Source organism: Amblyomma mixtum, chromosome 3 (genome assembly GCF_055824585.1).
Source record: "Amblyomma mixtum isolate Tamu chromosome 3, ASM5582458v1, whole genome shotgun sequence".
NCBI classification, from domain to species: Eukaryota; Metazoa; Arthropoda; class Arachnida; order Ixodida; family Ixodidae; genus Amblyomma; species Amblyomma mixtum.
The window spans coordinates 94,302,434-94,328,920 of NC_143014.1; the positions used below are offsets into that span (position 1 = coordinate 94,302,434).

The 26,487-nt window shown below is 49.7% G+C and overlaps 1 protein-coding gene across 1 annotated transcript in view; it reads left to right on the plus strand.

Moving 5' to 3' along the window:
- Positions 1–6,698: 6,698 nt before the first annotated feature.
- LOC149350992 (sodium-dependent noradrenaline transporter-like) overlaps positions 6,699–26,487 on the plus strand; it is a 102,528-nt gene continuing 82,739 nt past the window's right edge. The window contains exon 1 of the mRNA XM_089580178.1: positions 6,699–7,613. The gene's annotated coding sequence lies outside the window, so the exon portion shown is untranslated. The remainder of the gene's footprint in view (positions 7,614–26,487) is intronic.

Sequence of the window (26,487 nt, forward strand, 5' to 3'; positions counted from 1 at the left end):
CTTTTTTTTTAAACTGGCCGCCACGGTGGCTCAATGGTTATGGCGCTCGGCTGCTGATCCGAAAGACGCAGGTTCGATCCCGGCCGCGGGGGTCGATTTTCGATGGAGGCGAAATTCTAGAGGCCCGTGTACTGTGCGATGTCAGTGCACGTTAAAGAACTCCAGGTGCTCGAAATTTCCGGATCCCTTCACCATGGCGTCCCTCATAGCCTGAGTCGCTTTAGGGCATTAAACCCCCATAAACCAAACTTTCTTTCAAACCTAAGCGCCGCACTTTTTTTGCGGTGAGAAAAGATGGCTACCTGTATACAGTACTATGAAACAGCTCTACAATCACCAGTACAGTCCTGACCTGTATAAGAGCCAGAAAACCAATTTTGATACACCGCGAAGAAACGATCCGAGGCTCGACATACTGATCGGTTTCGTTGGATTAAAGCGAGTGCGGAACATCAGCAAAACATCAAGACACCGTCACATAGCCGCTTCGCCGCCCGAAACTGTGCCACCGTCGCCGTCGTGTACCGCCGGCGTGCCGGCGACGCGAGATTGGTAAGAAGTACTCACGTGACACAGAGCGCCCGGTAACTCTGACTTCTTTTTCAGAGCGTGTGAGAGCGCTCTGCGCTGGAGGCCGGTACTCCGAAAGAACCAGCCGAATACAAAAAAAAGAGCGCCTGGTATCAACCAGCCGAATAGTAGGACTCGAGTCAGGGCACTCTGGAGCGCTCTAAAGCGACCAGTCGAAGACACCGTAAGAAAGAAGACAAAAAGAGGCACCGTAGTGGAAGGCTCCGGATTAACTTCGACCATTTGGGGTTATTTACCATGCGCTGACATCGTGCAGAACACTGGCGCTTTTTCTTTTTTTTTTTGCGTGTCGTCTCCATGGAAACGCGGCCCCCGCTGCCGCAATCTGATCCCGTGTCCTCGAGTTCTACAGCAGAAAGCTTTGACCACTGAGCCACCGCGGCGGGATGATCTGCTTTCTTACAGATATGAAATTCAGCACCCGAGCGCCACTCTTGTGGCTTCTGCCTAAGATCTTGATACATGTTAAGCGTTCCTTACAGACATAGTAGCAGTTGCTTTTCAAACAGGACAATGGCTGCTAGCAAAGCCCAGCTCTCCCTGTCACGACCTTTCTAAGAAGAGGAGAGAGAGGTGGACTTTAAGTTGGTTAATTAAATCAGGGGCATGTAAGAGAACCGCACACCCGAGGGTACTACGATATGTCTAGGCGTGACATTGTGCCAAATACAGTACAACGAAACTGCGATTTGGTCGAGTGGTTGCACAGAGCTGAGCACACTTGATTAAAGCGCTCTAGCGGTGTGCTTGGGGTAAGTCTTTAGCACCTTTCGTGGTTTGTATGTCATCCGGCTGCGAGCGCAAGTATTATCTGTGGAAGTCTCAATTCCACTTCCTTTCCTTTTCACAGCACCGCTAGGGTGCTCTTGACAAGCGTGTTCACCTAACTACAAGCACCTCAGAGGCAGTGCATAACACACAAAGACAAAACCAGCGTTTGTTTCGCCTTCATCTTTCTTTGTGCGCGTGTTTTACGTTGCCTCCGAGATAAAACTGTACCTATGCAAATTTTGAACGCTTGTTTTGCACGCACAGTGGGCACTGCGTCTGTGTCGCGTGGTTGTCATCACGTTCATCATTCTAGAGCACATTCTGATCTCCGCTACGCCTGCTTTCACCTTGTAATAGCCACGAAGTGGTCCCCAAGCAAGCGCTTCTATGGAACGCACCGCCTTATAGACAGGAAGTGTTAGTGCCAGCTTAATTTCGCTTGTTTAAAAGCAAAACGTCAAGACACCCAGCTCAGCCGTTGTTTCTGCAACTAGATGACCATTGAAATAGTCGAAATTTGTAAGGCAACGAAACGACGACAATGATGTGAATGACGAAAACTGCTGTCAGAGAGGGGGACGTAGCTTTATAGCAGATGATAAATTTATCGATTCCAAAAACAATTTCTCGGCGAAATTTTCTTTTTCCTCTTTGACGGCCATCGAAATTCCCGCAAGGCCTTTTCGCAGTCACTGGTTGCCATAATTCTATTGGTTTGCGCCGACGCGTCACTCGTCAAGTTGCAGGCTTTTTCTTTACTGGCTTTTACAGGCTTTTTTTTTACTGGTACATTCACCTTTTAGACTTCCTAACATCGACGGATAAATGCTACCAATTAGTGTTTAGCACAAACAACGGGCTCTCGGTGCGGGATCTTCGCCCAGCTTTTACGCGATCGTTTCGGAGCTTGCTTGATTAAGTTTCTGCTTCGCGACCGGAATCGCTTTCCTTGGGACCTTGCTTGCTTGGTTAGTTAATGCAGGCCCCGTGCTTCTCCTTGCTGCTTGCATGAGACCTGGAAAGCCGCGCGCCTTTTGCCGGCCTTTCTTTGCCGCGATGTTCTGCGAAGGCGCGCTCGTATAGAGCGGTGGCCTCGTCCCCATCTGCGCTTCCGCCCGGCGCTGCGCCGTAGAGACACCGACTGGGACCAGCGGCGTCTCAGCTCCCTTGCTTGCTGCAGTGCGGCCAGAGGACCTGCCTCGGGATTGTCGACCTTTCCTGCACCCGCGACCGAGAGCGACTCCTACCGTGAGCTTCGCTCTGTAACCGGCGGCAGCTCCCTTTCCGTGCGCTCCTGTCGATAACGGCCGATAATAAACTTGCAGATGCGCCTGGAGTACTCGGCTTCCGGCGAACAGCGCTGGTATTCTCTTGACTAGTCGACGGAAATGCCTCCTCGCTGACTGGAACGTCCACCTCCTCCTTTGGCGAACAGCTGCTGGCTGCGGTGGCTGCTTCATGTACTGCAGGTTTGCCTTTAGAAAGTGCACCGAGATCTGAGGCGTCATCGTTCTGGGAACTGGGGTTCGCTCTCCCGCGGGTTGCGCCCGGTTTTTAAGCTGAGCAGTCGACCGTGCCAGGAAGCGCCGTCAGCGCTATTCGCCTTGCCTTCAGCTCGTTAGTGTCTTTTTCAGTTGGGTTTGGTTTACGCTTCGAGGTTTTCCTTGAATTCTCGGACGAGTCGCTCTGCATGGTGAGGTCAAGCAGGCGAGCTACTTCTGCAATGATGATTCAGGTGGCCAGGTTGAGCTTAGGCGATCCAAGGCCCGGATCAAACTCGGTGCGCGCCTTTGAGAAGCTAACGGAGGGTCGACGTGGCAAAGGGGAGCTAAAGCCCTTTGCCAGAGAGCTGGCTGTTGTAGAAGAAATACTGCTGAACCGGTGTAAAGTAGTCATACCTAAAGCTACGAGAGCAGAAGTCCTTTAACGAATTCACGAAGGAAGGACACCTCGGATTGACTATATATGCAAAGGCCAGAGCGCGGAGATCGGTATTCTGGCCTGGGCACAGCAGTGCCATTGATGCGTTCGTTCCGGGGTGCAGTACTTGCCAAAAGTATACATACAACCAGAAAAGTGAACCGCTTCTCGTGCAGTCCACCGCGGACAGTCCTTAGTACCGCGTAGGAATTGACCTGTTCCAGTATGGTGGAGTCGCTTATGTCACAGCATATAACGCCCTCTCCAATTTTCCTGATGTAAAGAGGCACAACGGCAAACGAGGTAATATCCAAAATATCGGCGATTTTCTCACGATATTGCATCCCGGTTCAAGTATGTACTTAGTCTGGCGGTGACTTTTGGTTGGGGGCCTTAACCCATCGTTCTTCCCCCTAGAGCATTAAGCGCATGAAGCACATGAAGCGGTAGATCAGAAAAGTGATTAATACATTAGAAAACTGGCGATTAGAAGGTCCCAACACCACTCAAAATGTCATGTTTGAGTGTTTCACGTAAAATGTTCTGCAATTTTTGAAAATAAGCTTCTTGAGTTGGAAGAGCGCTTTTTTTCAACATAGCATTGTCAGCGGTGTAGCGCATCAGAATACAGCTAAGACGTCTCAACTAGTAGGCTAGTTAGCTAATATATAATAGTTAACTTTTTAACTATTACCGTTTGTCACCTCATTTGCTGAGAAGCGTGTAAGCCAACAGTAAGTAATATCAAAGTCAGCTTTTAGAATTTCGAGGACAGTTAACCTCGGCGCTGTGGCCCAACATATATTGCCTAAGTTGCGACAAATTGCATGGGCTTTTGAAAATCTCGCAGGCAAAGTAAACCCTATAGTGCACAAAACTCGTCGAGATAGCCGAAATTGCAGAACGCCTTGGGTGAAGCACCCGGTGTAAAGTAAATTAATTGCGCTGAAAAGAAAATTGAGGTATTTAGTCGGGAATCTAACCCTTGTCCCTTAGGTTGCAGTCAGAGTCGCTTCCAATAGGCCACGCAGACACGTTAATTCGTACAACTTGGTTAAAGCGAGGTTTTATATGCACGTCGTGTGGTCTTTCACATAATTTGGAAATAGTGTCCCTGTCTGCGTGGACAAGAGGAGCCGCTGCCGGGAACCATTAGCGCCATAACCTTACAGGCGGAGCTTACGCGTCTCCTTTTTTTTTTTTTTACACTTGCAGTCCAGCTGCCCGCACGGGGAACGTATCACTATAGTCGGTTACAACTCAAGAACGAAGCGGCGAATGCCCCTCAAAGGAGCCCCTCCAGCCAATGGCGTCGAGCGATTTTCATGACGCCGCGGTTAACCCTATTAAGCCGTGGCTAATCCCCTTTCACCCCTGCGATCACACGCTATAGCAGGTACGAAGGGATCGGTCAAGGGGGAGGATCGGTCGACGCCATTGGCTGGAGGGGCTCCTTCGAGGGGCATTCGCCGCTTCGTTCTTGAGTTGTATTCGACTGTAGGCCTCACGCTAGTCGTATACGTATAGCGTCGGCTCCACACCGAGCGCGGCCATCGCCCTCCGCTTCCTACAGCGAAGTGGGAAACCGGCTGTGTGGATTATCCCTAAGACTTAGCCGTTGCTGGCCTGTATCCTCATGGGCTTATGTGCAACGCGCGTCATTAATAACACCAAGGCTAATTATTATTATTATTGTTGTTATAATTATTATTATTATGAAGCCTATTTGGCTAATTGGAAGGTAAGCAGGCAGGAAGACACACACGCTGTTAATATTATTGTTAAAAGTTGTATAGAGAAAAGCGCACATAGCTGCGTCGCATCCAGAAATAAAACGATTGTTGTCTCAGGAAATTAATCATTAATAGCCGTGCATGTTAGCAAAAGTTGGGGATAAAATTGTAGAATCTTAGTTCTTAAGCCCAAAAAATAAGGTTGTTGCAGGGAGGCATCAGAGAACAAGGATCAGCTACGCTGGTAATACGCTGCGCTTGATAAACATAATGCGCTGTCACAGGGAACATACCGACTGAAGCAGAATTTAAGCTCACGATTCTCTATTTTGCTGTTGTTATTGCCCGGATTGGGCGTAAACAGCAAGCCTTGTGCAACACTTGAGAATTCTTTTTGCGGGCAGTTGCAGAGAGGAAAGAGCACTGCCCCCCATCTGTATTTACTGACCTCGCATGCGCAAGCGCTGGTTGGCGGATGCTTTATAAGTGCTCGGCCTGTGTACGGTGGCCGCCTTCTGATTCACGTTCTGCGGGTTACGGATAGTTAAATGTGCGGCACTCTAATAATTCCACACTTCCATTTTCCCCCTTTTGAGCACATGAACGAGCATTCCTTAAGTACTTAACAATGCGTTTCTATGTGGAGATGCTAATTTTAAAAACTTACAGCGTCAGTGCCCTCGACTGCAAGGTTAGCGGATGGGTCAAGCCTCCTGAATATAATATGATCCGAGCAACGCTCTCAATAAACGTCCCGGGCCTGTTCAGGGACGAGCACAGTCGAAGAACAGGTAGTGGCTGTATACCTCTCAATTCATACTCCTTCAAAGGTAGAGCAATAAATATCACGCGCACAATAAGGCAACTAAAGAAACGAAAGCTTGAATTTTTAGAGCTAATGTCTTCCGTCACAAAATAGTCACCGTTTCTCAGCCTCATATTGAATCCCTCCTGCAAGAATCCGCTTCGTGGGACACGTCAAAGCTTCACGCTACGAAGCTCTGAGCAGATGCGCTACGTTAATTAAAAGCGTCCTCTCCTCATCAGCACGTGAACGACATCAAACGCCATCATTTTTCTTCGCCCCGTGCCCGCGGTCCAGCGTACTTTTCCCGGCCCCGGGTCTCGACGTCACGCGGGCCCCAGACCCCGCGCGCCTTCCTTTCCTTACCAAGCGGACGTCACCCCGGGGCGACTCCAGCGCCGCCCCCAGAACACAACACAAACTCAAAAGCGTGGAGCCAATGCGGCGGCGCAAAAAAGTTCGGCTCAAGATTCCGAACGAAAGGAGAGTGAGTGAGAGAGAGGGGAAAAAATGGAGCGGTAAGAAAGAAACGTCAGCGCGCCAAGCGGTCGTTCCGCTAAGGAATTGAAACGGATTACAGAAAGCCGTTGCTTTCTTGTTATGTTGCCATGTCCCGAAGTGAGGATCTCGACGCGTTACTTTTTTGCAGCGGCGAGCGGCTGGCGTATTTTGAATGCCTCTTTGTTCGTGATCAGCAGTAGAGTGCGGCATTGGGATCCGAATTTTCCCGCCCGTGCCGCCTCTTTTGCGGGGCGCCCGCTGATTGGCCGAGAGGCGTCCGGGGCTGAGAAAGCAGCGGCAAGGAGGAAAGGCCGGTGGGAGAGGAGAGCGCGGCGCCGCTCTTCTCGCGTTCGCAGGTGAAAGACGTCCGAAGCCGGCGGGCACATGGCACTAGTCCTCGACGGCGTCTCTGTGCAGGCGGCGGCCGCAGACCGCTCAGCCGCGGCAGCTTCGACCACGGCCAGGTCGCCGGCCGACTTCCGTTGGGACAGTTGTGACCAAAGTGCGTTGGCGTGAAGCGGCAACGTGACAGCGTCCCGTCGTCTTGCCGAACGTCTTGTGACTGGTCCGGGTGCAGGTACTCTCTCTGGTGCGCGTGGCATCGGTCTGCGCTTTCCCGCAAGTTACCCTCCATGGAGAAACGGTTTTTCGGAGCCTGAGAGTGTTGCGGAGTGGTACATTAGTTCTGTGCATCTCCACTGTGAGCGGTGCGCTGAAGTTTTGAACGAGAGAAACTTCAGAAGCAACGCTTACATTTCCGTTATTTTTTTTGGGGGGGGCTTGCACAGGTCAGCATATATTCGAGTGTTTAAAACAGTATCACACCAGTTTAAATTGCCTTCTAGTGTCCTGTTACCTCGCTTAGTGAGAGTGTTAACGAATTAGAAAAACAAATGTAGAATCTATAGTCTGCTGAGAGTGTCCCAAGGAAAACCAAAGATGGGAATGCCATGACAGTTCTCCGCGTACGCTTCTGTTCCCAAAGTACGGAGGCAGATACGGATCTCCCTACTCGCTGCTATCCGGAGAATCCTTGCTGCAACTATCACCCGCTAGGATTCTGAGGATCAGCTTTCCGAAGGCCCCGCTCCAGGAACTGTCAACTCTGTCCCTGTCACTGCGGGACGCCAGCCTGCGGTCCTTCAAACCCCACATCTACCCTGCTCGTGCTTAGCTACGCCTTTACCAGTCAGCAGAGGTGCAAGTGAGCCAAGTTCGACTCTGCTGACGGCGGCGCTCCGTGTCATGGAACGGCGGCCGGCCGACCAAAGAGCCACAGAAAGCTTCTGCTGGTAAGTGACTTTTTGTGCAATGCGTTGTGACCTGAAAGATCTCTCGACACCGGTGACCGGAGCGGTTCGCTCGACGTATTGCTTTCCTTCGGCCGTCACTCGCCGCAGCTGCTTCAAGAACCGGATGCGTGGTCCGGTCCTCTGCCACGACTGACGGCCAGAGAACGTGAAGTCAGGTCTATATCATCAACTGATGTCAGTTTGAGAGAAGGCCCCGTTGTAGTGTCCGCAGTGGCGACAAAGAAACGCTAGCGGCAACCGAAGGAGTCGAAAACGAGAGCGCATCTCAAAACACGGCCCGTTTTGAGATACGCCTTCGTGTTTCCGCGTCGCTTTTAACGCGAGTCGAGAACGTGCTGCTCGATGAACCTCACACACGATGGGGGCGCGTATACACTCACCGAGTGCCAGTGTTAATGCTTTGTTGCAAAACGACGCATTCTTATTTCATGAGTACTGTCGTCGCCAAGTAGTGAGGCTTCAGTGGAGCAGACCTCGTCAGCGACATTGACAAACCCAAAAAGGGAGCATTTTAGAACAACAAAGAGAGTCTGTCGGCAGCAGGTTTCATCAAATCGCATAGAAAAACTGAGAAACAAAAGAAAAGATGTAAACATCGCCATCTGTAGGGTCTGTCTGCTTGAAGGGTCAATTTGGGTAACCTCTCTAATCATTGCTCTTGTTCCTGCAAACTGCTCATGTTGTGTATATTAAGCAGAAAGAGAAGCATCGCGCGACTTCGATACAGGACGCAGTTCTGCAATAAAAGGGACTCGCTAGTCAGCTGTGATCGCTGCTGGATTGATTTCTCATGCAGCGAATACCGCTTGTTTCTTGCACGAAAGAACGTTATAAGGGTTATATGGGGTTACGCTTAAAGGGTTTATAAACGTTATAAGGGTTTACGCGCTTCGTCCGTTTGTGTTTCCGTGTGTGTATGTTCCTTGTAGCGCGAATTGATCAGTATGAAGCTCCAACTAGCCCCCGCTCTTGCATTGTTATAAGGGTTGCATGCTGTCTTAGGTCCGGACATTTCGAAATATTCAATGGTGAAAAGGCAAACCTGGGCGCGTAGAACGTAACGATGCTTTTCAGTTCGGAAGCGTGCTACGCGAAAAGGCGAAAGGTACAGGAAGAAGAAATACACGCGCACAAAAGAGCAGCTTGGGCTGTGCGTTTTTGTCTGGTCCTTTCGTCTTTTCGCAAGCTCATTTTGCAGACTCAATTCGACCAACTGGCCAAACTTTCAATTCTGCTGAGCTTTTGATCATTCGCTTAAGTGATGGTCTTTACTGTGTGTCCGTTTCCAGCTCCGAACGCTTCGCCAACCAGCCGTCACGTCCTATCGCAAGTTTGATCTATTGTAATACCTGAGTCTGGCTGCGCGAACTCTCTTTCATTTCTTTTGGCTTTTATTTTTGCCTATTGATCAGCTGTTATCAGGCGCACTTCCTTTCTCCGCTCGAGCAAACTGAAACCGCGAAACAATGAGCTCGGCGTTATCTGTGTTTGTAACGATGTGTTGTGCGAGCGCGACGCTCCAAGCCGTGCCGTTATGCTTGCCGGGGCAACTACGTCGCAGACTGACTTCTCCACACGCCTTTCCGAACCAACGGAAAAGGAGTCAACGAGGGGCAGTGGTCTCAACTCGTTAGCGATTCAGACGCTCAGTTCTTCCTGCACTCCACATGCGGCGCGCCTCACAAAGTCTTGGAGCCGAGAGAAATGCACCAAACCCGCGCCTGTGACACCACTCACAGTTGCTCTGCACCGCTGCTGTGCAGCGCCAATGATTGAGAGAGTTACCGGCGCTCTGACAGTGTCAACCAGGGTTCGGTTCTTCTACAGGCATCCAGCAGCATCTTGACGCTCTGTTGTCGTGTGGAAGTGAACAACCGCGCTTTGCACATTAAGGCTGTTCTACACACGTCTGGAGTCCTGCGGGGCCTCTGCGAAGAATGGTTGCAGAGAAAGAGCGGCGGCGTTGTTGGTGAAGGTGCCTTGGTCAGAGCTCAGACGACTTAACTTTTTTCCCTACTCCAGAGGCGAGAGCCCCCAGATGCTTCGAGTTCCATGGCACACGTCGTTACTCCGTCCGTCGGAGTCCTTCATACCACCCACAGTTATACTCCTTGTTAAAGTGTTGAAGTGTTTTACAAGCTTAATCAAGTGTTTGTTTTTGCACCAGAACCCCGTCGGCATTACGTGACCTTCCGTTCACAGTCCTAGACTTGAGTTTCACGTCCCTCTTCGAACAGCAGGATGCAGCACAAGGCGCCAAATACCGCTGAGGGATAATCCAGGAGGGTTCGTTGGCCTCTAGTTTCTAATGTGCAGTGAAAAGGTCAGCACGAGCTAAAGAGGTGTCATTTAATTCGCATTATTTTCCTTACACCTGCAAGTAAATTAGATACCTGAGGTGCCGCAGTATATGGGCAGGTAATGTTCGTGTCGTCACATCGGTCCGTGGTCCTGTGCAATGAACTCAGTGGCACGAGTCGGCGAGCCATTCCCAGCAGGTCTGCAGTATGTATCATATTCATGCGTAAACGCTTTGTTACGACCTCGTATATAGATCTTCGAATGTAGAAACTGCGAGAAAAAATGCACCGTGAGTTAAAATATTACTTTCGGCATCCGAAAAGTTCGTTCCAATTCCTAACCAAGAAAAACTGCGCAATTCCTGCGGTCATTTGGAGCGACACGATCGATCACGAGCGGAATGGTCATACGTTGTGGTCGTTTGCTACAGCAGCGCTGGTAATTCTACGAGCTTCCCCTTTCGTCTCAAACTGCGGCGTAAATGATACCGTCATATGATCGATGCGTGGTTAACCTGATCTAAATGCGAGGCTGTCAGCCCAAAAATGAGTCCGGCGCACGCCGTACGGTTATAACGTGACGCATAGCCGTAGGGCAAGTGTCGCCCTGAAGTGAAGCAGTGTCATCATTCCTATCGCTTCGCTTTCGTACGCGCATTCATCAGTTGCCGCCTCCTGGTTCGCGTATGCTCACAGTCCCGGAATGGACGCACGTGTTGCGCCCACGTTGTTCCAGTGAAAGTCTCGGTGGATAATCAGAACTGACGCGCGCTGGCTGCATTTTTCGCCATGCATTGAGAGCGACATATCGTCAAAACAGCTCTGGCAATGATTCGCGCCGGCCATTAGCAGTTAAAATTATGGCGCTTGGTCATAACTGGCCCGGGTGCAGCTCGCAGCTGATGTCACATTCAGTACGCGTGTGAGGCACCAGCAGGGGGGAGTGGTTCACACTTGATACCTTCAGGAACGGTGTGCGTTATAGCGAGTGAACGGAGCATGGATATGGGAAAATAAAAAGTTACGGGCCTCTGCAAGCTAACGGGCGATTCATACTCTCGCGAAGTTTTTTGCATGAAACATTGCACTTACTCGGAAGAATTTCACTGCTGAAGTATACTAGTCAGCAGGTCCCCTTTGTTGGGCTCAGCTCAGACGAAGAAATTTTACTGCGCGTCGTTTCTGATGCAAATGATCTGCGCAGAGAGGGAAAGGGCCTCGAATGAAAGTGACGGGAAGCTCTGTGCCCCGCGTAGTGGTATCGCTGCCAGGTGAGAAAGAAACTAGCAAGATAGTGAGAAACGAATATAGGGAAGCCAGGAGGAAATTAAGTGCAAAACATTTCGGGAAAGACTAAAACAGAGATGTAGATTGAGTCGAGGAGTCAAAGCGCCGCTTTGTCAAAAACGTGTCGGATATGTTTGATCCTAGGCTGCCCAAAAGTGGTCCAAACATTCTCGTTAGTTTAAACATTCTGTTGGTACAGTTTGTTCCGCATATTTGTCGCACAGGAGCGCCAATACCAGGAAGGGACAAAGTGGAGAGTCACTCCCACGATAGGTGCATCAACGCGCCAAGTCGCGAGACGAACTCGTAAGCATAAAAAAGTGCAATGAGAAAAATGCGAAGATGTCTATACAGTTGCACATTTCAAGCTTTTTACATACAGCAAGGTAAGAACGCTTATTTGCTACAGCGCACATAAGAGATTCATTTCGGTAGACGCGAAATGCATAAAAACCTTTGTGCTGTGCGATGTCAGTGCATGTGTGCGAATCTCAGACGGCCGAGATTTATTCGGAGCCCTCCACCACGACGCCTTTTACTCTCTGCCTTCTTTCATCCCCTAATTTGTCCCTTCCCGCAGTATCTGCGTGTATTTTTGCTGCAATTTCCAAGCAAAAATAAAAATGCTGTTAGCTGCCATCATTCTCAGCTAACTCAGGCGAACATCGTCCGCGAACTGCAGCGAACCTGGACCCGAACATCACGCCATAGTGATCCGAAAGCTTCCGAACTTTGCCGTCACAAGGTAGCCAGGAGAAAAAGAACTTGGACCCCGAGCGAGATTCGAACCAGAGCCGGTGCTAGCGCCGCATCTTCGTTTTCCGATGCTTTATAGACCGCGCGGCCATCGCCTCTCGCGGCGCATTCTTCTGGTAGCCTCCCTTACTCTATCCGCTCCTTCTGGGCCGCGAACGTTTGCCGAGGCGGCTGAAGAGCGGCAATGTCTCGTAAAAGAGCGAAAGCTGCGAGAGGCACGCGGTGGGACGTAAAGCACCATAAGTGGGGGAAAAAAGCCGAGCGCTCTGTCCGGCTAAAGAAAACGACGGCAGATGGCGTGGCTTCTGAAGCCGCGAAAGCGGCCAGGGAGTACATGTAGCTCGCTGTCCAACAGCGCAATGAACACAAACCGGCGAAGGCGGGGTCGTGTTCAGCTGACAAAAAGGCCAGACCGATAGCAGAGCGCGGATGCGCGTACCAGAATGATGTGCGCCTTTCCTGCAGTGAATTTCACGCTTACATCTACCCTCGACGACGGGATAGAGCATCCATTTCTAATCCGTTTGATAGCTCGTGAGCTGGTACTCAACTTTGTGCAAACAAGAAATAAGCATCCAGTCTGTAGTGAGCAAAGTGCGTGCCTTGCCCTTCAGTTCCTTTCTTCCGGCTTCAGGCGCTCGTGCGCGTAGAACCTTAGTCATAGTTAACAAATATATGTATAATAAACATATCTAAGGTAGAATAGGCCAATTTTTAGCATTACATGATTTGGTGGAATGCTAATTGCATCGTGTGAGATAGAGTGAGAGGACATGGCAAGGAAATGCAGTGAGGTTAACCAGAAGAGGGTTCCGTTAGCTGTCCTGCACCGGCGGAAGGGAAAGGAGGATTGAAAAGAGGAAGAGTGAAGGGTGGCAGAAAAGGCAAACGTGGGATTATCCCTCTCACTGCCATGTTTGCTGTTATTTTCCTCCGTGCTTTCGTTCAGAATGCGCAGAAATAGAATGCGTCCCCGTGTTAAGAAATATGTACGTCAGACGACGTATGCGGGCATCTCGTGCACATGCTGCTGTCGTTAGCTTTACGGCGACGCGCTTGGCACGATTTTTTGGGCAGCCGCGTACTTCGCGCTGTGTGAGTACAGCGCTGCCGGTGGTGATTTCCTGTCTTTGCGGTTTGGAGCGCGGAGTTGGAATATAAATCTCGGAGCGCCACGCCGTGGCGAGCACAAATAAAATACAGGGAAGGGAACAGATCGACGTCGCTGGCGGCAAGGTGGAGTTGGGACAGACCCATTTATATGGTAAAAACGCGCGAAGATACCACTGAGGCGACAACGCCATTGAAACGGATCGATTATCATTTCCTCTTCTGCCGCATCACCTCGCGGCGGCACCTTGGTGGCCCGATGCATTTCGACGGGGCAAAGAAGAAAACAGATGGATAAGAACACCGGGGAGACGGCGCAGAGAACACCGGGGCGCATCTTGCTCCGGCAAGCTTGGAAGGTTTCAGGTGAAGAGCAAAATTTGCCTTGACCCTAGAAAGCGATGGAGAGAAAAAAAAAGAGGCATTGCATGACACGCGGTGCATATTCCTTATGCCCGGGAACAACCGGCGAACACGAACGAAAGCGAGTTCTAAACTTGCCCCCTTTTTATTTTTCTTCGCGTGCTCTGAGTTGACGTCAGCAAAGCAGGAAAGGGGAAAGAGAGGGTGAGTCTGTGTCGCCCCGAATCGGCGGCGTGAAACCCATTTGGTGTCGGGCGCCAGCGGGAATCAGCTTGGCGAACGCGCGCTTGAGGAGAAAGGTGGCGGCTGCTCCAGAGGGGGTCGAAAGCGATTTGGCCCTGTTCCTTTTTTACTGGCACCAGGGCGGCTTCGACTCGGATGTGTGAAAGAGCGCAGAACAACGCGCTCGATACACGTGGGCACCGTCCAGTGTCAGGAACCGGGGGCGTTGAGGTGCTTGGAGCGAGCAGCTCGCGGTTACGGTTCGCATTGCAACGTGCGCGCCGCAATGAACGCACGTACACTTTTGTGGGATGCAGTTCAGTTTGGTTGCTGCCGTCTTACCCGAATACGTTAGGTTTCCCGTTCAGGAGGAGCGTACGCAAAACGGACGTCAGGAAGCGCTGTGGTAGATAGCAGTGTATAGGAAATGACTCCTGAACATTCTGTTGAGGTGACCAAAATATCAGTGGTTCTGCGCTGAAACAACGTCTGTCTGGGACAGGTCACTGTGGCTGGATTACATCCTGACGAAGCAGAAAACGAAACGCGTTTAGTGGCCGAGAAGTTCAATAAGCCACTCATACGTGTCGCTGTCACTCACGCATTCACTCGTGCAGAGGCTGGATGAAAATTGAGCTTCTCAGCGGTTTTCTGCGTCGAAGGGCCGGCTACCGTCAGATGCTTCCGGCTACATCGCGCACAAGAACCCTCGGTGCGTGGCTTGTGCCGCCATTTGTAATCAGAATAACGTGTACTATTGCATGTTGCTTGTGAAAGTCAGATATGGAGACAACTTCTCCGTTGTTAAGCGAAAAGGCGTTCTAAGCTAGAGAAAGGGTACAAGTTCATGAATCTAATCGTACATCTATATGATTGAGGTAAGATTCACTTCGGAGCCACTATATTAAACATGCAGCAACATGCGAACTTGTGAATGGTCTGTGGTAATAAAAAGCTATGCTGTAGAAACTGAGTTCGATTGCCTGTCCATGTGATGATAGAGCTTCAAAACTACGTTTCATTTTCTAGTCACTCTCAACAAGAATGCGTTGTGCACTTCGTCGACATATCGGTCATAATCTAACTTCTCGTATACGCGGAAGAAAACGAAGGTAGCACTGAAACTTAACCACGAAAACTGACAAGAGGTTGATGGCCGACCACCTCCCCATTTACGGCGCGGGCAGAGAATTTCCTCTCTGTAATTACAACCAAACCTGCACGAGTGCGCACAAATATGCCCGTACACACATCGCAGTGTGGCGGTTTCCTATCCACTGCGGTCACAAATCATCTTTCACGGATATATTCGGTTTGCAGCCTGTTCACTAAGGCAGGAAGATGAATTACATGAAATATATTGTCACGACCAGAGGAGCCGTGAAGGTAGACGTCGGGAAGAACCCAAGACCGGGAGCCTTCTTTTAATTATGGAGCCAGCTTCCACGACACAGAACAGAACAGCGCGCCACAAGAGCCCACCGCCGCTTCGTCGTCGTCTTCGACTCAGCGCGGAGGCCGCGCGGCGCGTTGGGCGCGTGGCATTATGCCCCCCTGCGAAAGCAAACATCGTCTCGATGTGGAATGGGGTATGTACAGTGAGGGGAGGAGGAACAAAAAAAAAAATACTGGGGGTGAGGTGAACTATACAGCGCGCGCTAGATGAACATGCAGGGAGAGTCAAGTTCACACGTGGGGTAAGGGGAAAAGGTACGAAACAGCGTGAACACAGCGCTCAGTCACGCGAAAAGTACGGCTTTAAGCGCACTACATGCACGATTTCAGGCCGTTGACGCTGAGGGCCGGCGACCACAGTTCCATGGGGGACAACTTCGTAGTTGACGCTGTTCAGGCGGCGCAGGACTCTGTACGGGCCAAAATATCTATTTAAAAGCTTTTCGCACAATCCCTTGCGGCGCACTGGTGTCCACACCCACACGTGGTCGCCCGGCTCGTAGTGCACGTCCCTGTGCCGAAGGTTATAGTGTCGGGCATCGGCGGATTGCTGGACCTTGATGTGCAAGCGGGCCAGCTGACGGGCCTGCTCTGCTTGCTCCACGAAGTGGTCAGCTTCAGGGGGAAGCTCTGCGTCGCCGTACGGCAGCATGGCGTCTAACATCATGCGGACCTCTCTGCCATACACGAGACGGAACGGGGTGAACTGGGTGGTTTCCTGCGTCGCGGTATTATATGCGAAGGTGACGTACGGCAAGACCTCATCCCAGGTTTTGTGTTCAACGTCGACGTACATCGAGATCATGTCAGCCAATGTTTTGTTGAGCCGTTCCGTTAGACCATTGGTTTGGGGATGATACGCTGTTGTTGGTCGATGAGCAGTATGGCTAAGCTCTAAGATGTCACGTAGGAGTCGGGCTGTAAACGCCTTGCCTCGGTCAGTAATGATGGCCGATGGGGCGCCGTGTCTAAGCACGATGTCGTGCATAAAGAAGTGGGCAACTTCGGCGGCAGTACCTTGCGCAAGGGCCTTCGTTTCAGCGTAGCGGGTCAAGTAGTCTGTGGCGACTACGATCCACTTGTGGCCGGGTCTCTTTGTGGCGCTCAAGCCTCCTGGACTGCTTCAGTGCATCGAGCCGCCACAAATACCATTCGACAAAGTCGGCATGGACCTTCTGGGGCCATTTCCTCTCTCGTCGTCCGGCCACAATATTATATTTCAACCCGTGCTATTTTGTGCTTTGTTACCCGTTGTCAAGCCAATGCGCAGGAGCAGGAGGTGCGCCCCATGCTGCGCGATCAGAGCACACAGACCTCAAACAACTCTTTATGTGTAGGTTACTGTCATGCGTCACTGTTCCAAGCAACACCGTGAAAATTTTGGCAATAAAACACCACGGAACGCCGTACAACCGCCCTCGTGAATGCTGCCTGTCTCGCCGGAACCTAGCCGCGAACTGCAAGCATAGCTTTAACGTCGTCGACAGTGTACAGCGCACTTGCATTACGCGAGTTTTTCTTTTTTTTCTCTTTTTTTTTTTTGGGGGGGGGGGGGGGTGAGGAGGGGGACACGGGCGTTGTAGGGATACTGAGCTGTCGGCCTTGAATGTCTCTCAATAGTAGATGTGAATCGAAATTTTCGCACTTTGCCTGGTGCTTTCAGTTGAACGTCATTCCGGATATTGCCTGTTCGCGCACGCTTGCCCGTCTGTGTGTGTTTTTGTGGCCTAGTGTGAAACCCGGCTGCTTTATAAAACCTGCAGTCTTAACGCAAGGGATAGACGTAGTCCATTCTGTACGCCAGGCATTTTCCGTTTCGAGGAACAAATAGACAGGAGAATAAGCGACCTCCCTGTCAGTCAGATGTCTTCAACTCGTCTCCCACCTCCTGACACCAGTGGAAGCGATGACAGGGCCCGGGTCACCGTCCAGCCATCTGACTTACTTTGTTCCTTTTTCTGCGTGTATTCGTGCGCGGGCTGCTCCCATGCCATCCGTCTCTCCGCGAAGGTTCTCGAAAGAAGGTATTTGCCGTTTCAGCTTTGTTTCCCTCGATCCACGCACAAAGAGGGGATAAAGAAAACAAAGAAAATGCACAGCATGGGCAGCCTGGCGGGCTCTCGCCACCTCCCATGAACAAGCGCTTAGCAGGGAAGCCACATGCAGCCCGCGCCATGACGCAGGAGAAACGATTCATATATAGCGTCACTCGAGTGAAGGAGGTATATAACAAATGATGCAGTGGACTTGACTGCTCGAGAGTATGGCGGCAGCGACATCTTATTTTGCGGTGCTGGGAACATCCATGTACGATTCAAGTTTCCGGAATGGCAAGTAAAGAATAAATTTCAAATGTCAGTTGACTAATCAGTTTCTCCTATAAAGCTTCAGCGACCGCGAAAACGAACATCTCAAAGCGGGAAGTGAGCAGCGAAAACAGCGGGCGGAAAATGAGACAGCGACGAGAAGAAAATCAAGATACAAGGGCTGTAATCATGTTCCAACTTGTCCGGCTACTTCTTTAGGACAGTTAATAAAAAGGACATTGTATAAAAAAAAATAGAAAAAAACCAACGGAAACGAAGATGTCAGGGTGATGAAGGCGCATCCTTCAGACATACCCGTAGCTCCCGCGGGGGTGTGATGTAGTTTGATTTAATGCTTTTTTTCTGCGTAAAAAACATTTACCACCTCCCACCCTTCCCTAGAGCGGTAAAGCTCTTCCACTACCGGCACACCAGTCCTTGCATGGCGTCGTATAAGAACGAGGGTGGCTGTTTTGCTTCACTCTGAACCTTAGAGCACGGGCGTGGCGGCATCGGACGACAGCCCAAAATAGAGCAACATGCGGAGGATGCGCACTTTACGTCTAACGAAGAGGTCAGCTAATGCAGCATGCTGTTGGTATTGCCAGTAGCCATCATTATTCTTCTACAAAAGCATGCGGAGACTATTGCAGCGGTGATGGACGTCACTGGCGGGGTCTTCATGGAAAAGTGATGTACTCCTGGGAAACGGGACATTTCAGATTTTAATTTGAACGTAATGTCTTTCAGTTCTATTGCTTATTAAAAATTCACAGCTCAGGAAGCTATCGAGCGCCCCTCGTACACATATCTATGACTGCTCCAAGCAAGCACGAGTTATGCAGAGAGGATGTAATGCAACGCTGCGCCGAAATGTGCGTATGGCGGACACGACACGAAGGCTGCAAGTATAAAGACGAGCGCTATAGCTGCGGGGTGGAGAGAGAGAGAAAAAAAGAAGTCAGCGCACAAAAGTACTGCGATGTATTGCCGTAAAGCTGCCAGGTTGCATTAGGAAGATGGACGTGACCCAGTTTATCCAAAGGGCTTGTATCTGCCGTTAGCAGCACGTCAGCTTTCCTCGCCATCATAGCCGCTTTCTCTCGGCTCTGCGCGAACATCTTTCCGTTTCCTTTTTCCCCGCGAAGGTGCGAGCACGTATAGAAAAGCTTACCCAACCGCGCGGCCGATAACAGCGCGCGCCCTTGAAAAAAAGAGCTTCGAGCGGAATGCTCGACAGGAAACGGAGTGGCGCTGCCAGAAGGAAGGAAGAAAGCCGCGGTGGATGACGCGCCGAGAATACTCCTCGCTTCCTTTATTTCGGCTCGCGCAGTCGTCCTTTCAGAGGGAGACGTTGCGAGCTTTATCTTGCGGCGCGTCTCTAGGGAGTGCGCGATTTTTCTTTTTTTCGCGGGCTCGAATTACGCAGTTTTCACCTCTCCGCTCTCGTCATGTTGGCGAACGGCGATTGACGCACTTGCAGTTGACGTTCCTTGCGCCAACATTTTTAAAGGCTTGAAAAGATGGGTATCGCCTCAGAAAAGCTTGGCCCAATGAGGCAGCGTAATTTATTTCTCAAGTATCGCTCAGTAAACAGCGGTGAGAAAAAGGCAGCTGGGGAGGAGGGTGCGATGCTTGAGGTTGCATAAGTCTGAAATATAAGCAAGAAAATGAGGAAAAATTGCGCGAAAACGTTGAGGATTAAACCCGGATTGACGACTGAAAGACCGAAATATTTAACTGGAATTGTTTCTTGAGCATGTGGCCGTTCTGGTGAAGAAAAAAAAAGTGTACCTGGGCTGTGTGGAACTTATATAGGCATACTACTAGTGTTATTTTACCAAATCTATATAGGCATTTATGGTTCGACATGCACCTCAGGAACGGAGTGGCAATGGCTCCCAAAGTTGGACCTAGAGCTAGAGAATGGAGACAGGCAGTGCGCACAGCTTAAAGAGAAATTTGAACGCTCCCTGAGCCGAGAATGTCGACCACGCAATAATACCGTGAGTGAGGAAGGAACGATACTCGTAGAGGAGGATGCACTGTTAATATTGGGTGCATATGTTGCAGGTACGGGATTTAATGAACGAATGCGTATGCTGTAAGGCACGAATCTTGCATCTCATACTGGTATGAAGCGCTCTTTAGGGCTTGTCTTGCTCGCTTTATCTAACAATGGCTTCCTTCGAACGTATACAAGAATACTCGTTTGTACATGCAACTCGCGTACTAACGCAACAGATACGGGCCTTGTAAAATGTTTTGAGCCCAAGGGGGGGGGGGGGGGGGGGGGGGGGGTGGCTTGCTTCAAAACCGCATAGTAAGGCTCTTGTAGCGTCCACAGAAGTCCTGACCTTCGAAGTGAAGAGGACGAACATTTTTCTCATCTTCCAGGGATTTGGAACGCGGGCTGCATAACGACCAGAACTGCATGGCCGAGATGCAAACCCACCTGCGCTCTAAACTTTTGACAAGGGCTGTACGTACGTCGCAACTGATGCATGGCCGTTAGTTCCTAAAGACACCTTTATGTGCAGTGATTCCATGGGGTGAGAGCAGAAATTTGACACGACCGCATCACAGCGCCGTGACGGACGGGAGTGCGCCATTTATGGCAGCATGTGAGGTCACGGAACTCTTCTTAAGCAAGCGAAATTCAAAGACAGTAGCAGAGAGGGAGATAAAGGATGGGGAGAGGAGGGAAGACAGGGAGGTCAACCAGTCATAACGTCCGGTTCATTGCCATACACGTGGGGGCAGGAACTGCAGTGAGACGGACACCCGGAAAAGAACTAAAAAATAAAATGTCCCAGCCTGTGTCACCTACACGTGGGGAGGAGGTTACAGAGGGAGGAAGAGCAGAGCGAGAGAAGAAAACTTTGAATCGGTCGTGTTGGTGTCGGTCCGCGACAATGAATTGCCGTAAACTGGGAATTCATGACTGCAGGCTTCTTGAGTTCAAGTGAGAAGTCGCAGAACTACTGTCTTTCTCAAGTACGGAGGGTAGCGGGGAACCTTGGAGTTATTCGAGGCTATGAAGCACTGCGCTGAGGGTGTCCAGAACCTTGCGGAGTACTGAACTAATAATACAGCGAATTATTAAATGTCCAATATTTCTTTTTTTTTCTTGTGGTTGAGTGTGGAGTAACTCGCGAAACCAAGGACTTGAGGCACGCAAGCCTTTTTAAGCATAATGTTTAGCAGCGTTGTCGTGCACTCTGTCTGATTCGTTCACCACCACGGAGAGCGCCACAAGCCAGTGGGAATGACGCGTCGCTAGCCGGTTGCAAAAGCCACATCCGCTTCACAAGTGCAGTTGGCGGGCCCTGTGAATGGGCTTTAATCTTAGTTCCTTGTAGTAACCGCGCTGACGTCAATCCTCAGAAAGGCAGGCAAATGGAGGCACGTTGGAAACTATGCTGCGGCGTGTAAGCGCGGTGAGCAATTCGTTCACAAAACCAGGCTGTGTTCTCCGCTCCGTGCCCTTCGTGGCTGACTACAGCCAGTTCTTCCGCAGGGAACACTCTACGGAGTGTACAACCAGGACAGTTGATGATCCAAGTCGCCGAGGGCTGGTTCGCACAGCACACTGGCTTGTAAAGGACAGTTAAGTTTCTCGGACGAACGAGTCAAGCGCGGAGGGGCATGCCAGAAGAGCTCGATCTTTTAAATTGACGAAATTATATGAAACTTAAAGCAACATACTGTTTAGTTTAAATGCTATCTTTAAGACACTCCAGTTAACCGCGTTTAATGTCTTGCTCGACAGAAAGCCAAACGCAATATTTTATTCCATGGACAAAATGTATAAAACATGTGCGTATTGATGATTGTTTTACGAACCAAGAAATTGTGGCAGCTGAGTCATGCCATGTATTCTCGGGTTCTGTCATTGGGGTCCCATCTAGTAACCTTGCCCTGCATCACCAGAACCACAAGTGTAAAGTAAAAGTCAGGCAGGTCACTTCAGGCGCTGATCTCCACACGCTACTCTTGAGAACAAATGCGTCTACTTCACACTGAGCAAATGACCTCTTCGGGTATCACCGCACCGAAGGGGTAAATCAATGCGGTGAGCAGCCACTCTGGCCAAATTATCGAGCATGCAAGGGAAAATGCGCACCGTGAGGCTGCCTAACGTCTACGGGGACTATCTTTTTTCTTACCGTATATACCCTGCATCTTGCCTCCTTATCTCTTTTTCGTTTTCCTCTTTTACTGCCGCGGCGCATAGCTCAGGTGCCCACCGTTCTTTGAGGCAGCCACTCTGCCCGCCGTGACTCCTCTTCCTTAATGAATGAAACATCCACCACTGTTGCTATAGTACTTTTCTGCGGGGCTGTTTGAAATTGATCCTTTCTGACGCATCATAAACACCATTGTAATACTCTGTCACACGAAAACAGCGCAAACTACACAAATGACGCAGAAAGGGGAGACGAGACACAGGCGCTGTAATACTCTGCATTGTGATCAGAGACCTACCCGTCTGCTGCCGGGGAGCGTATTGTGGATTGTGGGGTTTAACGTCCCGAAGCCGCGCATGGGCTTTGAGGGATGACGCCGAAGTGGAAGGCTTCGGATTAATTTAGAACACCTCTGAGTTCTTTAACGCGCGCTTACATCGCACAGCACACGGGCGTCTTCACATTTCGCCTGCATCGAAATGCAGCAGCCGCAGCCAGGATTCGACCTCGCGACCTTGGACTTGCAAATGCCACAGCCACTAAGCCGATATGCGGGGGGGGGGGGGGGGGGGTTCTTCTGAGAAGCGGCGTATATTTCAACCATTTGCCCTTCGTTCGCCGACCTCTCGGGATGACGCTAAAGCCAGTGTGACAAGCACCAGGATTAGATAAGAATGCAAACGTTGAGAACGGCAACTACGCCTCTGCGCGTTTGGGAAGGATGATTGCAAGCGGAATGGCCGAAGAAGGCGAGAGAGAGTCGAGCAAAATCCGATCGCAACCGTGTACGAAACAGTCCAATGGGTAGCGCTGAACGCGTGTTTGGCTGACGTTCACGCGATTGCCTTATAAACGAGGGCGACGGTATACGTTGGTGGGTGCGGCTGATGACCTTGCAGACTGGCGGTTTTCGCTTCATTGTTCCGTCTTCCTCATTAAATTATCTCGCTCTGTATTGCTCTGTCTCCTCTTGTGCATGTACGCGGGCGGTTGGGAAATTAAATCAGAAGTCTAAGCCCGTGTGTGTTTTCCTGTCCTTTTGCTATTGTCGCTTAAGCGCTGCTAAGGTTTTCTCGATGCATTAAATTTCTTGGTGAACTGCGACTACCTGGTTTCCAAGCTTTGATAACCCGCAAACTTCGATTGTAATATTTAATGCGTGTGCCAATACACGGACGTTCGCGCAAGTGTTCAGGCGTTAAATATTCCCTAGAACCGGTGAACAAGGCCTATTAGCGCAAGCTCAACCGTCAGGTCGCTGGTAGCGCAGCAAACGGGGAAGAGTGTGTGGGGGGGGGGGGGGGGGGGCTTGTCTCCGCCTGGGAGGTGGTCGGTGAGTTGAGCGTTTGCCTGGGTTGGCTGCGCAAGCCTGTTTATATATATAATTGGCTGCGCAAGCCTGTTTATATATATAATATGCCGCCAGCACACCTCTCCCAAGAGAAGTGTGCGTCCAGTTAACGTCAGGTCACTCGAGAAACAAAGTAGTCTGTGCGGTCCTAGCGCCCAGCCATAACTTTTAGCCTTCCATAAGACGAGTAAAGCAATAAGTACAAAGCGTAGTGAAAAGTGACTGGGATGAATAATTCGTGGGATAGATTACCAGTGCTCCCTATTCTTCTAGTTACTCGTTAAGAGACTTAGTAACTGCGCTGAGAGGTAATTACTTTGCGCGCATGGAAGAGTATGACTTCAAGCAAGTGTATGTTAAGTTAAGACACGTTTTCGCTGTGGTTGTAACATGTATGGAGGCCGAAGATAACGCGCGGCTGCATTTTAGCCACCTGACGAAGCCAAGTATATAACATAGAGGAGAAATACAAGCGAAGTAACACTGACCCTTTAATGCACTGCGTAAGGAATGAAAGAACACAATGGACAAAGAAGCAAGACCGGAACACACCCACGCGGCAACAAGACCGCAAGAAAATCGGGAGCAAGGCCTTGAACTATACGTTCTTAACAAGTTCTGTTTCGCTGAAGTCAACAAAAATGAAGCGTGACTAACTTTGCAGAGTATCGTCGGATCACGGCATTAGAAAGCCGGCCGCTCGTCTGAGGCATGCAGCCCAGCCCCAGGTTTCTTCCTGTTTCCTTGGCACAGCGCCAGAGAGCTTCACTTTCAATGACGCCTAAATCCGTACTTCACGTCGGAAACCGCATATCTCGGCTAAGCTGGCAGGCGTCACACAACTGACGCGAAACTCAGTTGCGTCCCGTGGCCTGTCGTGACTCCTGGCACCTGCCTAGTGAAACATCATCTTGCCGTGCAGTGGAAACTTTCCTACATTCATCGGTGGAGAGAGCAAATAACAATACCATGGCTGATTTCGGGACCGTGTGTCGGGTTTCGAGGGAGCACATATGACGCTAACGGCCATTCGTTTGTTTGACCACCGTCAGAAACTCTGGCGAACCACGAATCGCCTGGTGCCACGTTTTTACCCTTGACGGGGCTAGGCTTCCACAAGCCTGTTAAAGCGAGCATTCCTTTTTTATTTCCTACGATGTTCACGCAGAAATGGTATAACAGAGGTCAACCCAAGCTTATGAGGCTTTTTTATTATATGCATGAAAACCATTGGTTTATACGCCTCAATCTACGTCTTAATATCATGACCTGTACAGAAAATGAACGGATAAATTTACTTTCAGTTGCAGCCAATTTATTCGCGATGTTTTTTAGCAAGGATATATCTGTAGTAGCAACGTACTTATCATTTTTAGCCAACTCTGGGCGAAAAGAGAAACCTGAAGCTTAAGCTTATTTTTCAGCTCCAAAGTTGCAAAGTTTATTCAAAAATATATGCAAATCATACAAGTTCACAGAAGGATACAGAAAGAGGTCTCAAAATTGAGCACTGTAGTGGGACCTCTTACAATAAAACGAAAAAAAAAAGTCAAATCAAGGAGCTTATATATAGATAAAAAAATGATATTTAGCTATCTTTAAAGCAAATACAACAGAACTACATTCCAACACTAAAGACACTAAACACTGAAGATTCCAAGGACAGAGCAAAGACGAAATAGGCACTGTGTAGGCTAACACAGTATCGTGATAAATCTAGAGTAAAAAATGAACGAGCAAAGCTTACACTTAAATGAAGGTACAGATGACACTGTTTTCATAATGAAAGGCAATGAATTCCATAATTTCATTATAGAGAACCAGCCCTCTGAATTCCGTAGATAGTTCGAACTTTTTGTAGCGCAGAATTAATGTGCGATGAAAATCTCGTTGGGTTATGGGGTTATGGTAACTCACTTCTTGTATGTGCATGCACGGAAGAAGGTTACTGTTATTTAACACATAATAAGGAGATGACCAAATATTTTTGGGGAATCCCCCAAGGTGGAGTAGATTTGTAATAAGGGAGTAATTACTCATTGACGTCCACCCGAGCGCAGCCATACGGCCACAAAGGAAAGCTATACAGCTTTCACAGAAACTTCGTAGTTAAAGAAAAATTCGTCCTGGTCCGGGGTTCGAACCCGGGACCACCGCCACACCGGAGCAGTCGCTCTACCAATTGAGCTAACCGGGACGGCAAGCTTATGGTAGGGCGAGAGCGAATTGATCTATAACTCGAATTGATCTATAACTGGTCAACACCGTTCCCACTTCGAGTTATAGATCAATTCGCTCTCGCCCTACCATAAGCTTGCCGTCCCGGTTAGCTCAATTGGTAGAGCGACTGCTCCGGTGGGGCGGTGGTCCCGGGTTCGAACCCCGGACCAGGACGAATTTTTCTTTAATTACGAAGTTTCTGTGAAAGCTGTATAGCTTTCCTTTGTGGCCGTATGGCTGCGCTCGGGTGGACGTCAATGAGTAATTACTCCCTTATTATAATAAGGAGATACGCCAAGATTGATTTTGTGAGGTCTGAAATACTGAGGATGTTCAGTACAGAGTACAAATAGGGTAATGAAGGTGTCCCGATCAGACCAAGTGTAACAATTTACGAACCGCTTGGTTCTGGATCGCAGTTAGTCCCGCTGAAGAAAATATAGCTTAAATTGGTCCTATTCGTTTTAATGGCGGCTTTGATGAATGTTATCGGCAGCTAGGAAGAAACGTTTTCGATAATTTGCGGACACCTGTGACGAAATTTGCTCATTCTCTCACGGGAGAGCGCGCACCAAACACGCACCGTTTACGTTTAACTGCCCACAAGTTGTAACACCTCATATCTGATGCATTGAAAAGGCGAGCGGCGCCATTTTATAGATATAGAATGCTGGAAAACAGCCTCAAAAAGCCTTCAAATACGCATTTTTGACGTTCGGTATTTCGAACCACATTGCCGATTTAGAAAATTAAAAAACAGGGCTGACCTTCGGCACTGATGGCCTTCAATTTTGCAGTATAATCCTGTCCCCTGAAATTAAAAATAAAAAAGTTTATTAGTTCAGTGTAGTTAATTAATCGCGTAATTATTGAGCCATATCAGGTGCGTAATGTTCGCCTTGCTGTACAACCCACGCGCGGAAACCAATCCGATGTATCTCTCACAGTTTTTAAAATAAAGATCTGCAAAGGTTAAAAAAATCACCTGTATACACACGAGTGTATGTCCGCAGTCATTCGTAAATTTGGTGTATGCCTCACCTCCGGCAGACAGTAAGTAGAAAAGTGTAACCTAACGTGCAAATCGCGAGTGCTGTTGTTTTGAGCGGATTCATCAGCGACATAAAGCGCAATCTGAGCAACGGCGAAAGCCGAAGCCTTAGTGCGCTTTGCGAATGAGCTTTGAGGAAGTTCTCGCCTCATTTTAAGTATCACGCTTGCGTTAATCCGCAGAAAGGTTGAGCAAACGGGAGGCGCTAATATTCCGGCTAGGCGGCGACTCGATGCGCCCGC